Here is a 10,825-nt window from a genome sequence, read left to right on the forward strand (position 1 = left end):
GGGTATAAAGAAGAGGGAAGCAGATTTCAACTCAATATAAGGAGCCTTCTCAGGCAGAGAAGTCCAGACATGAAAAAGGCTGCTTTAGGAGGCAGTGGGCTGCCCTTCACAGAGATGGTCTAGAAAAAGCAGGGATCCATGTGAGTGGACTCAGGAGTAATGATATTTAATATGCAGCCATACCCAACAGGTGAGGGGCAAGCCTAAGTGCTATATCTACTTACTATTATGTAATCCCTTCAACAATCCTAGGAAAGAGGTGTCATTAATTTCCCCAGTTTATATGCAAGTAAACTAAGGCTCTGAGAGGTTACATTAATTGGCCCAGGTCCCCTGGATAATATGTAGTGTACTAGGTCCCTGGCCTGAGTAGTTCCAGAATCCATGATTTTAACCAATCAACTGATGCTTCTCTAACTGAGGCCAAGAACACTCCAACGGAACTAATTAAAATGCTTATTCCGAGCCATTCTCCAAACCTAAGGCTTTTACATTTCTGCAGAGTAGGGCCCAGGAATTTGAATTTTCATAAGATATTGATGGTGGCCCCAGACATTTAAAAGTTACCACTTGATGCCTTTCTGCCAGAATTAAGAAGCTGAGTGCAAGGGGTTGGATGTAACAGCTTTTAAGGTCTCTTCCATTCCTGATCTAGGAGTCTATAGGTAATGGAAATTTTATTCTCTATGTATGTTTCTTACTTGTATTTTCCTGCCATTCCCATTGACCTGAATAGCATCGAGCTTCTTCCCTGAATAGTAGACCACTAGCTCATATTCTGGACAGAAGGTAATGATCACAAATAAATAATAGTTAACATTCATCAAGCCCTAACCATATGCTAGTAGGTCTGTTAAGCACTCATGAGCCTTTTGCCCTATGAAGTGGATGCTATTGCTAGCCCCATTTTATAGACAATAAAACTGAGGCCTAGAGAAGAAAAGTAACTTGCCCAAGGTTACCTTCCAAGTTCACAGGAAAGTTAAGATTTGAATCCAGGTCTGCTTGAGTAGAGAGACCATGCAGGTAATCATTCTGCGACATAGCCTCAGGGGAGTGGTGGTGGGGTAGGTAACTTCTGACTGGGGAAGCAGAAGACCTGTGCTACAACCTCCTAGGTAGTTTATCTCTAAAACTTATTTATTCACTCAGTCATTCAACAAACATGCAATGAAGTCCTTTTATGTGTCAGACCAAATTCTTGCCCTCCTGGAGTTTATAGTCTCTTGCCAAAGGTATACTGCGATTGAAGGAAGAGGCACTATTTGCTGGCAGAGCACGTACCAGGGTCCTGACGTGACTAAAGTCAGAGAAGTGAGGTTTAAATAGATCCAAAGATGCTCTAGAAATAGAGTGAGTAGTTTATTGCCTAAACCAGAACATTTTAAATCAGTGGTTCTCAATGGGAAGTGATTTAGTCTCCCAGGGGACATTGGGAATGTCCAGAGACAGTTTTAATTGTCACAACTCACGGAGAAGGAAATGAGGTGGTTATGAGATCTTGTGCATACAGGCCAGGGATGGATGATGCAAAATATCCTATAATGCATAGAACAATCTCTCACAACGAAGTATTATCTGGTCTAAAATGTGAATAGTGTCAAGGTTAAGATTTCATACAACCCAGTATTAAAGAGAGAAAGAGATGCTATTAATCACACCAGAACAATCGCCCTGAGCCAGGATGGTACCAGGCACACCCATCTAGAGAGCTTAGAATTGGTCTTTTAAAGATAAAGATGTCCTTGAAAGTGGTCTAGGCACACTCTTAAGTCTCAGGGAATTTAAATGAATTGCCCAAGATCACACAATGATTTGTGCAAATCTGCATAATTCTTCTAGAGAGCCCAGAGAAGAGCTTGGGTGGGGCTGTAAAGCCACTATCTGGGCCAGGAGGCCCAGGAACAATCCTCCCTAAGACCTAAGCCATCCAAGCAATGGCCTCTTTGTGAGACCTTCTTTCTTTGCCCTCCAGACTATTCCCCTTAAGTCACTGAAACACATATCCCTTAGAGTGAAGCTAGCTGGTATGTGTTTGAAATAATGGGGTGTGAGCAGCTTTAGGCTTGAGGTTTAAAAAGGATTTAGTGAGTTAACTTTGAGGATCCCTAGGCTATTATAATAGCTCCCTACTTTTTGCCAGAAGTGGGTGACAATGAACTCCCATTTCTCCTCCTTGGCCAAGAATCCTCTCCTTTTGCCCCATTGAGTCTTGGGGGAAGGGAGCCAGCATGAAGTCTTACATGTACCTTAGCCATCTATTCTGGTCCTATGTCTCTGTGCAGAGGTCTCCTCATTTAGAGAAAACAAAACCTATTTCTAGCTCTTTCTCTAGAACTTAAAAATGAGTCCTTATCAGGGTTACCATGGGCCCAAAGAGTTTGTCTGGGACCATTTCAAGAACATAGTCATTTAATCAGTAAGTCAAATTGCATCTTCCCAATCTTCCTGATTAAATGGAAGGGGATGGGGAAGCAGATAGGCAAATACAATGAAACAAGGCTATGTCTGATCTTTCCAGGTAGACTCAGCTGTGTAGCCACTAAAAGTTAATAATGGTGGCCACTGCTGTTAAGGTAAATGATTAAGCTGATGAACAGATTTTTCTGGTTTTTCATTTATAAAGTTTTTTTTTTTTACTCTCTTGGCTGACATATACTGGTCTACACTTGAATCCAGTTATCAGATGAAATCTAGGCAATGTCCCACGTACTTGGGATCCATCAGATCTCTGCCATGTGAAGCTTTCACTCTCGTAAGGGAAGACACACTAAACAACAAATAAGTAAATGATATAATATGTTAGAAGGTGATAGGTGCTATGAAAAAAAGAAAAAAGAAGAACAGTGCTGGAGGATGGGGTGAGAGGGCTGCAATTTTTTTTGATTGTGGTAAAATATGCATAAGATAAAACTTACCATTCTAACCATTTTAAAGAGTACAGTTCAGTGGCATTAAGTATATTCATAATGTTGTGTGATCATCATCACCATCCATCCATAGAACTCTTTGATCTTACAAAATTGAAACTCTGTATACATTTAACAACTCCGCTGTTGTCCCCCTTCCACACACAGCTCCTGGCAACTGCCATTCTACTTTCTGTCTCTATGAAAGTACCTCATGTAAGTGGAATCATAGAGTAGTTGTCTTTCTGTGACTGGCTTATTTTATTTAGCATAGTGTCCTCAAAGTCTATCCATGTTGTAGCTTGGTCCCTGCCATCCTCTGCATCCTTCCTTCGAGTCACTTGTTCATTATGTCCCATTGCCCTGACTTTGAGCTTTTCCCCACACAGTTCCCTCTGTCTGGAATGCTCCTCATCCCATCTCTTTTCCTGAATGACTCCTACACATCTCTGGGGACTCGGCTCCAATGTTACTTCTTCAAGGAGACCTTCTTTGATCTATCTCTCCCTCACTCATCTAGAACTAGTCTCATTGCATCCTGCACTTGTCCTTTGTAGCCCTTAAGACAATTCTCATAATTATGCAATTATTTGTTTAGTGTCTGCCTCTCCCACCAGACCAGTGGTGTCCAATAGAACTTTCTGCAGTTATAGAAATATTTCAGACCTAAGCTGTCCATACAGCAGCCACCAACCACATATAGTTATGGAGCACTTGAAATATAGTTAGTGTGACCAAGGGGCTGATTTTTTTTCAAATTTCACATTTTATTTATAAATTATATTTTTACTGTATATTACACTATAGAAGTTATTTTAGATCCAAATTATATAATTTAAATTTAAATAGCCACATGTAGCTAGTGACTACTACTACTGTAAGCTCCTTGAGGGCAAGGATAATATCTATTCTATTCAGTTGTAGAATCTCTTGTATTGAGGATGGTGCCCAAGTAAGCTGAATAAATGAATGGATAAGTAATCTATATAGTCTGCAAAACTTGCTTTCACAAACTCATCCTAGAAAGGGGAGACCCAGAAAAGTCCAACTTGTGCAAGGTCACAATAAGGCAGAAGTAGATACAAAATCTCAGTCTGCTGAATCTCCCGTATATAGTGCTGCGCCTGAGTGAACAGCAGGTGAAAAGCAGAGTTTATTTATGGTCTCAAATGAACTGATCTAGAGCTATGTGAGAGAGACCCCAGGCACAAGGAAGGACTGTTTTCTTAGTTATCATCATCCCCTTGTCCCCTCCTCTGACTCTGTAAACTACTTAGTGGCTTATAATCTATCAACACTTGGCCTCCCATGGGACTGAGCCTGTCCCAAAGCCCACTCTTGCCAACCCTCTACAAGGCACTCTGATTTTTTAAAAACCATATTGCTCTCAAGAAATCTGCTGCCTGCAATCCGTGCATAATATACAAAGGGTGCGGTTTAAAAAACCATCTAAGTCGTGATTTGTAACCCACTCAGATTCACATGGCCATTCCTTTTACTTTACTCTTTTTTAAATATATAAATCGAGCTCAGCACATTTGAGGGCTAATTTTGACTTCATTCAAATGTAGTTTGGGGTTTGCAGATCACAATATTTGGAAGTCCAATATAGGAAGCCTATATATTGTTTTTATAAGTCATCTTTCAAATCTAATAATAGTTAAATGTGTTGAGTGTTTTGTATCTGCCAGGCATTTAGCACATATTATCTCACTTGATCTTCACAATAACCCTATGAATCAAGTACTATTGTGATCCCCATTTTATGGCTAGGGAACCTAAATTTCAGAAAAGTTAAGTCACTTGCTCAAAGTCACATAACTAAGAAGTGGCAGTCAAGATCTAAACCATCCCCCAAAAGAAAGATCTGAACTGAAGTCTGTCTTACTCAAGAGCCAGTACACAATTTGGTACCCCTTATAGATACTATATGTACTTATGTGCATAAAATATCAGAAAGAATAATCAAGAAACAAAATTGGTGTTTGAGAAGAGGGAATTTTCATTTGTGTGCTTATTTTCTAACTTTATTTACCTTATATAGGTTATATACATTATTTAATATATTAATATAAAATAAATCTCATTATTTTATATTTTTAATTAAGGAAGGAATAGTCAGAACAGTGTCATCTCTATATATTAGTAAATTAAATATACATGAATCTTTGAGTAATTTGCAAAGTTCATATGGTCTGACATTTTTTTGAAATTTTATCCCTGTAAAACTGCAATATGAATCATATTGTTATTCTGAGTACCAAATTTCATATTTCAGTTTCTGAATCATTTTTATTGTGACATAATAGGTTGGTTTCTAAGTATAATATTTATTCTCAATGAAAGTGGTATGTTTTCTTTGAGAGATTCACATTCTGATGGGTACATTTTTATGTAGTCATATATCAACCTCTGAATATTTTAACTGAGTATCCTTTAGCACTTGTGAAATAATGTTGTATTACATAAGATATGCTATTTGTGGATCAATTAATAAAAGCTTAAAGAATTTAAATTAATTAAAGATTTGAATTAATTAAAAAATTTGAAACAAAAATTAATTTTACACTGCTTGAGAAGCAAATACTACAATATCCTTCAGTGCTCAGAGCCTCAGAGAGCTATATCAGTCACACTAAAAGTCACTTGGGAGAATTCCTCGGTGGTTTAGAGAGAGAAATTTTTTTTTCAATTTTTTTCAAGTGAAAAAAATACACACATACTAACAATATTGTACCCTCCCAAAAAAATCCAAATGGTGTCTACTTTTACCATCTAAATGGCTAATGCTTCTAAAAATTAAAACAACAGGCCCCATTCATGTTCTTTTTAATGCTCCGTCTCATACTCTTGGTATTTGCTTAACAAATCACCATCAGCTTGAAGTAGGAGATGTATGTAAGCCCCTCTGCAAGGCCCCTATCCTTTCCATGTCTTGGTTGCATTCCCTCAAGAGTCTCAGAGCAAATTTGGTATCCCTCAAAAATTCCCATCCTCTAAGCAGTGTATTCCTGATGTTCCCAAGGATAGTCAACAACAGTATGTCTCACTCTAGCTAGCTGTTACAAAAACCTTTCATTCAGAAGAAGGCAAGAGGTTTCAAGGAGGGTGCACAGCCCTCTCATTCACACACTTCATAAACGGCCGGACTTTGCCCAAGCTTCCACTCTAGGAAGGAATCGTAGCTTTTTAGAAACCAGTTTGCAACATCAGTTATCATTCCTTTCCAAAAGAGCTTGCAGAAAAACTAGGAATTTCACAGCATAGGAGATGGGCTGGAAATAACCAATGTCATTGCATGGACTCATCAATTCAGTCCACATTTCAAAACAGCAGCTAATGCTTTCCTAAAACACAGACCTTAAAATCCCTTTGGGATTGCAAACAATTGAGAGGGAAATCATAACACCCCGAGGGTACCCATAAGATTCTGACGGATCTGAAAAATCGAACTGTCAGAGATACAGAAGCTGGGCTTCTGGGGTAGGAAAATGGCTTTTCTCCTCCAGGCCTAATTCTCTCCTCTGAAACAGTTCCCTTTAAATTCAAGAAGCCATGCAGAGATGCCCCCCTGCAGGTTTTCATTTTTTAAAAGAAAGCCTGTCTGCCTCTCACTCGCCCCCATGATACTCACGGCAGCTGCCTTAGCTGGAATAAGTCCTCCTCCATGTCCGCGCTGCGCCAGGACGAGCCCTTTTCATGGCCCTTACATGGTGGTAGTGAATGACGAGCGCTCGTGGTTTCAGCACCGGGGTTCTGGACAGCTCCCGCGCCGCTTCCTCCCTCGGCGGCAGCTGTTCAGGGGGAGGGAGCCGCCAGGGACCAGCCCACGAGACAAAGCCGCTGCCGCCAGGAGACCGCGGCGAGAGTGGGCGGAGAGGAGGAGGCGGAGGGCAGAGCAAGCTGTGCGGGGAGAGGGGGCGGGGAGAGCCCTTCTGGTTAGAGAAATTTACAGGCTCTCTGTGGCTGGTGGTGTTTCGCTGGGGTGCCTGTAGGGCACACCAGCCTGTGAAATGGCTGTCGAGGTACCAATGAGCACTCTTCCGTTGAGGACGCCTCTCTCAGTGTTTATCTGCCGGGATTCATTAACGTTGTTATGAGTATAATATTCTTGAAACCCAGGCTACCATAACAAATGCAGGGCATGATTTTTTTTTATTTTTTTTTTTACTGTATCTTTGTATTAGAGCACTGTTTATTGAGCACCTACGTTGTGCCAGGCAATATAATAGGCACTGGACATATGACAGAACAAGTTAGACATGTCATTGTCATCAAAGAGCTGAAAGTCTAGTGAAATGAATCAAGAAAAAAATATAAGTATGAGAAGGCCAAAGATCACTTATTTAATCATTTGACAAGCATTGTTAAGTGATTTGTACAGCCCTGACGATGGAGAATCAAAGATTAACTCAACCAAATCCCTGTCTTCAAAATTCTCCCCACCTAGTTCAATGGTCCCTCCCGCCTGCCTCTCACTAGACTGCCTGCCCTTTCCCCTTTGGAACTTAAGCTCCATAATGGTTTGCTGATGCACCACCAGGGCCTAGAACAATAACACTTTATTTATGGACACTGAAATTGGTATTTTATTCCTCAGTACACTCAACCCCAGGGCTTTGTGTTGGGGGCACTCAATAAATACCTTAAACTGAAAACAAACTGTTCATTCAGGTGAGGAGGGGTTCAATATCTATTATAAGCCATGGAGAGCAGTGATAATGATTTATACCAAAGGTACGAGTTGGAGGTTTATTGGTAGGACGTCCAACTCATCCTTGTTTGCCCAGGACTTTAAGTTTTAGCATGGAAATTCCATGTTCTGGGAAGCTCTGAGTCCCAGGCAAACTTTGACTGTTGGTTACTCGACAACCATAAGCCAGACCCAGTACAAAGATGTGTTTTGAGTAGCCTGAAGGGTTAAAAAATAATACTTTGAAGTGTGAAATTTGAAACTATAAAACTCTTAAAAGAAAGTATAGGGGTAAATCTTCATGACCTTGAGTTAGGCAGTGGTTTCTTAGACACAGCATCAAAAGCACAAGAGACAAAAGAAAAAAAACAAATGCACTGAATTATATCAAAGTTAAAAGCTTTTATGCTGCAAATGATACCATCAAGAAAATGAAAAGAACCTGCAAATGGGAGAAAATATTTGTAAATAATATATATAATAAGAGACGTACATTTAACATATATAAAAAACTCTTACAACTCAATAATAGAAAAACAAATACCCAATTTAAAAATGAGCAAAGGATATGAATAGACATTTCTTCAAAGAAGACATATAAATAGCCAATAAGCATTTGAAAAGATACCTCACTAGTCATTAGGGAAATGAAAATCAAAACCACAATGAAATACCACTTCACATCCACTGGAGGAGCTAAAATAAAAAAGGCAGATAATAAACAAGTGTTGGTGAGGATGTGGACATATCCTTCATACTGCTGCTGGTGAGAATGTAAAATGGTGCAGCTGCTGTAGAAAACAGTTTGGCAGTTCCTCAAAAATTTAAACACACAGTTATCACATGGCCCAGCAATACCACTCCTAGGTATATACCCAAAAGAAATGAAAATATAGTGCACACAAAACTTGCACACGAATGTTCATAGCATCATTATTCATAATAGCAAGAAATAGAAACAACCCAAAAGTCCATCAACTGATGAATGGATAAACAAAATGTGGTCTATCCATACAATAAAATATTATTCAGCAATAAAAAGAAATGGAGTACTGATTCATGCAATAATATGAATGAACCTTAAAAACTTAAGCTAAGTGAAACAATCCAGACACTGAAGGCCATGTTATATAATTTCCATTTATATAAAATAGCCAGAACAGGCAAATCTATAGAGATGGAAAGTAGATTAGTGGTTGCCTAGGAATGAAAGTGGGGAGCAAAGAATGGGGAGTAACTGCTAATGAATGTGAGTTTTCCCAAATTAGATGTGGTGACAGTTTGCACAGCCCTGTGAATATAACAAAAAATATCAAATTGTACACTTAAAAATAGTGAATTGTATGGTATGTGAATTATATGCCAATACAGCTGTTCCTTTAAAATAATAATTACTTTTTAAATTGGTTTCCAATTTTTCCAACATTTAAATAGAGAGATTTTACATAATAGGATTATTCGTTTATTGAGAAAAGAGAAGTCAGGGCTCCTCCACTAGGTCTACCTTTTCTCTGGTCACTAGCAACAGGGGCTTTGAAGCAGTCTGCCCTGCACTACCCAGGCTGCAGCCAGGCCGTAGCAGGCTTTGCACATTTTTATTCACTGCCTCCTCTCTGGAGACTTTTAAAGTGCACTGCCTCAAAACTGGGAGAACAGTACTTAGTGTGTAACAGGCATTGAAAAGAATTGTAGAGAATTAATATGTAATGTTTTCTCTTCTTTCTTAGAAATATGGTTATATTTTTCTAAGGCATTGGTTTTCACCTTTGAGTGTGGGTTGGCATCCACCCAGAGGGCTTGTTAACATACAGATGGCTGGGCCCTACCCCCAGAGTCTAATTCAACAGGTCTGTGGCAAAGCCTGAGAGTTTACATTCCTAACAGGGTCCCAGGTGATAGTGATCCTACTATTTCCCTGTTCTAAAGTTATACCTGGATGGTATTATCAGCCAAGAAAAATATGGCCCATATTTGTTTATATCTCTGATCTTTGAGACATCCTTGAGCAGATAAAAATATTATAAAGGCAGTTGCCTCCGGCTAATCACATTATCCATCTGTCTGGGAAATGGGGGCATGCCAAAAGCCAGATGGGCTTTATTTTGCATCAGAGTAATGCATCATGATTTCTCCCCTCAGATTCTTAAAACAAAAGTGAATATTTAAAATATTTGAAAAATGGAGGCTGGAGTAGAGACTGACATGCATGCCTGAAATACTGAATACAAAAAGCGTGTGTTATGTATAAGTGGTTCTCTAATCAACTGTGTTCTAAAGCCTATTTTTATCAAGACAATATTCTTCTAGTTATAAAAATGGCACTTAATTTTAAAAGGAAGCCTGTGGATTTAAATTCATAAAGAGAGTTGTCTTTTTTTTTTTTTTTTACTTGAGAACTGACTTCGGATAAAAAACCAAAAGGGAAAAATAAAATTTTGGTGGTAGGTCTTTGCTCTGCTAGCCATGCTGGTAGGATGGCACCTCCATCTGGAATCACTCCCAGGTCCCTGGCATTGTGATGGGAGGTGTAAATACTTCCTGACTTTGCCACAGGAGCCAGCAGAAAGGGGAGGGTTTGGCTTGTTAAAAAATGTCAACACATACAATTTCAAAGAGTCTCTTAGTCACATGTACCACTCTGCCGTGAAATATAGCTGTCTAATTTGTGACTAGAGAGGCCTGAAGAGGGCAGAGAGAACATCTGTGCAGCTGGTTTAAAAGACAAACTCTCAAACTCATCTTATGAAACTACGATCCCTCAGATGATGTGTTTCTGGAGGGATGTTAAATAAAAAAGAGGTTGCAATGAATCAGTAGCCAGTAAACCCGTCGAGACCTAGTAGAGAGATTATCAAGCAGAAGTAGTTCAAGATGTCTGACTAGTCATCAAAGAAATAGTTGTCTTCTCTCTACAATATTGTGACTTGTTTTTTCATTTTCATTCATTTAAAATACTTCCTAATTTTCCTTGTTAATTCATCACTGACCTAGTGATTATTTAGAAATGTGTTATGAAATTGCCACATACTTATGTGTTATGAGATTGCCACATACTTATTTCCCAGATTTCTGTTATTGATTTTTAATTTCATTCCATTGTGGTCAGAGAATATAATTGATATGATTTCAATCTTTTAAAATTTTTTGTGACTTGTTTTATGGCCTAAAATATGATCTATCATGGAGAATGTTTCATGTGCACTTGAGAAGAAAGTGCATTCAG

General features: G+C 39.0%; 1 pseudogene; it reads right to left on the bottom strand.

Moving 5' to 3' along the window:
* Positions 1-6,858: 6,858 nt before the first annotated feature.
* LOC105303958 overlaps positions 6,859-10,825 on the bottom strand; it is a 5,375-nt pseudogene continuing 1,408 nt past the window's right edge.

This window comes from Pteropus vampyrus, unplaced genomic scaffold (genome assembly GCF_000151845.1).
Source record: "Pteropus vampyrus isolate Shadow unplaced genomic scaffold, Pvam_2.0 Scaffold322, whole genome shotgun sequence".
Lineage (NCBI taxonomy): Eukaryota > Metazoa > Chordata > Mammalia > Chiroptera > Pteropodidae > Pteropus > Pteropus vampyrus.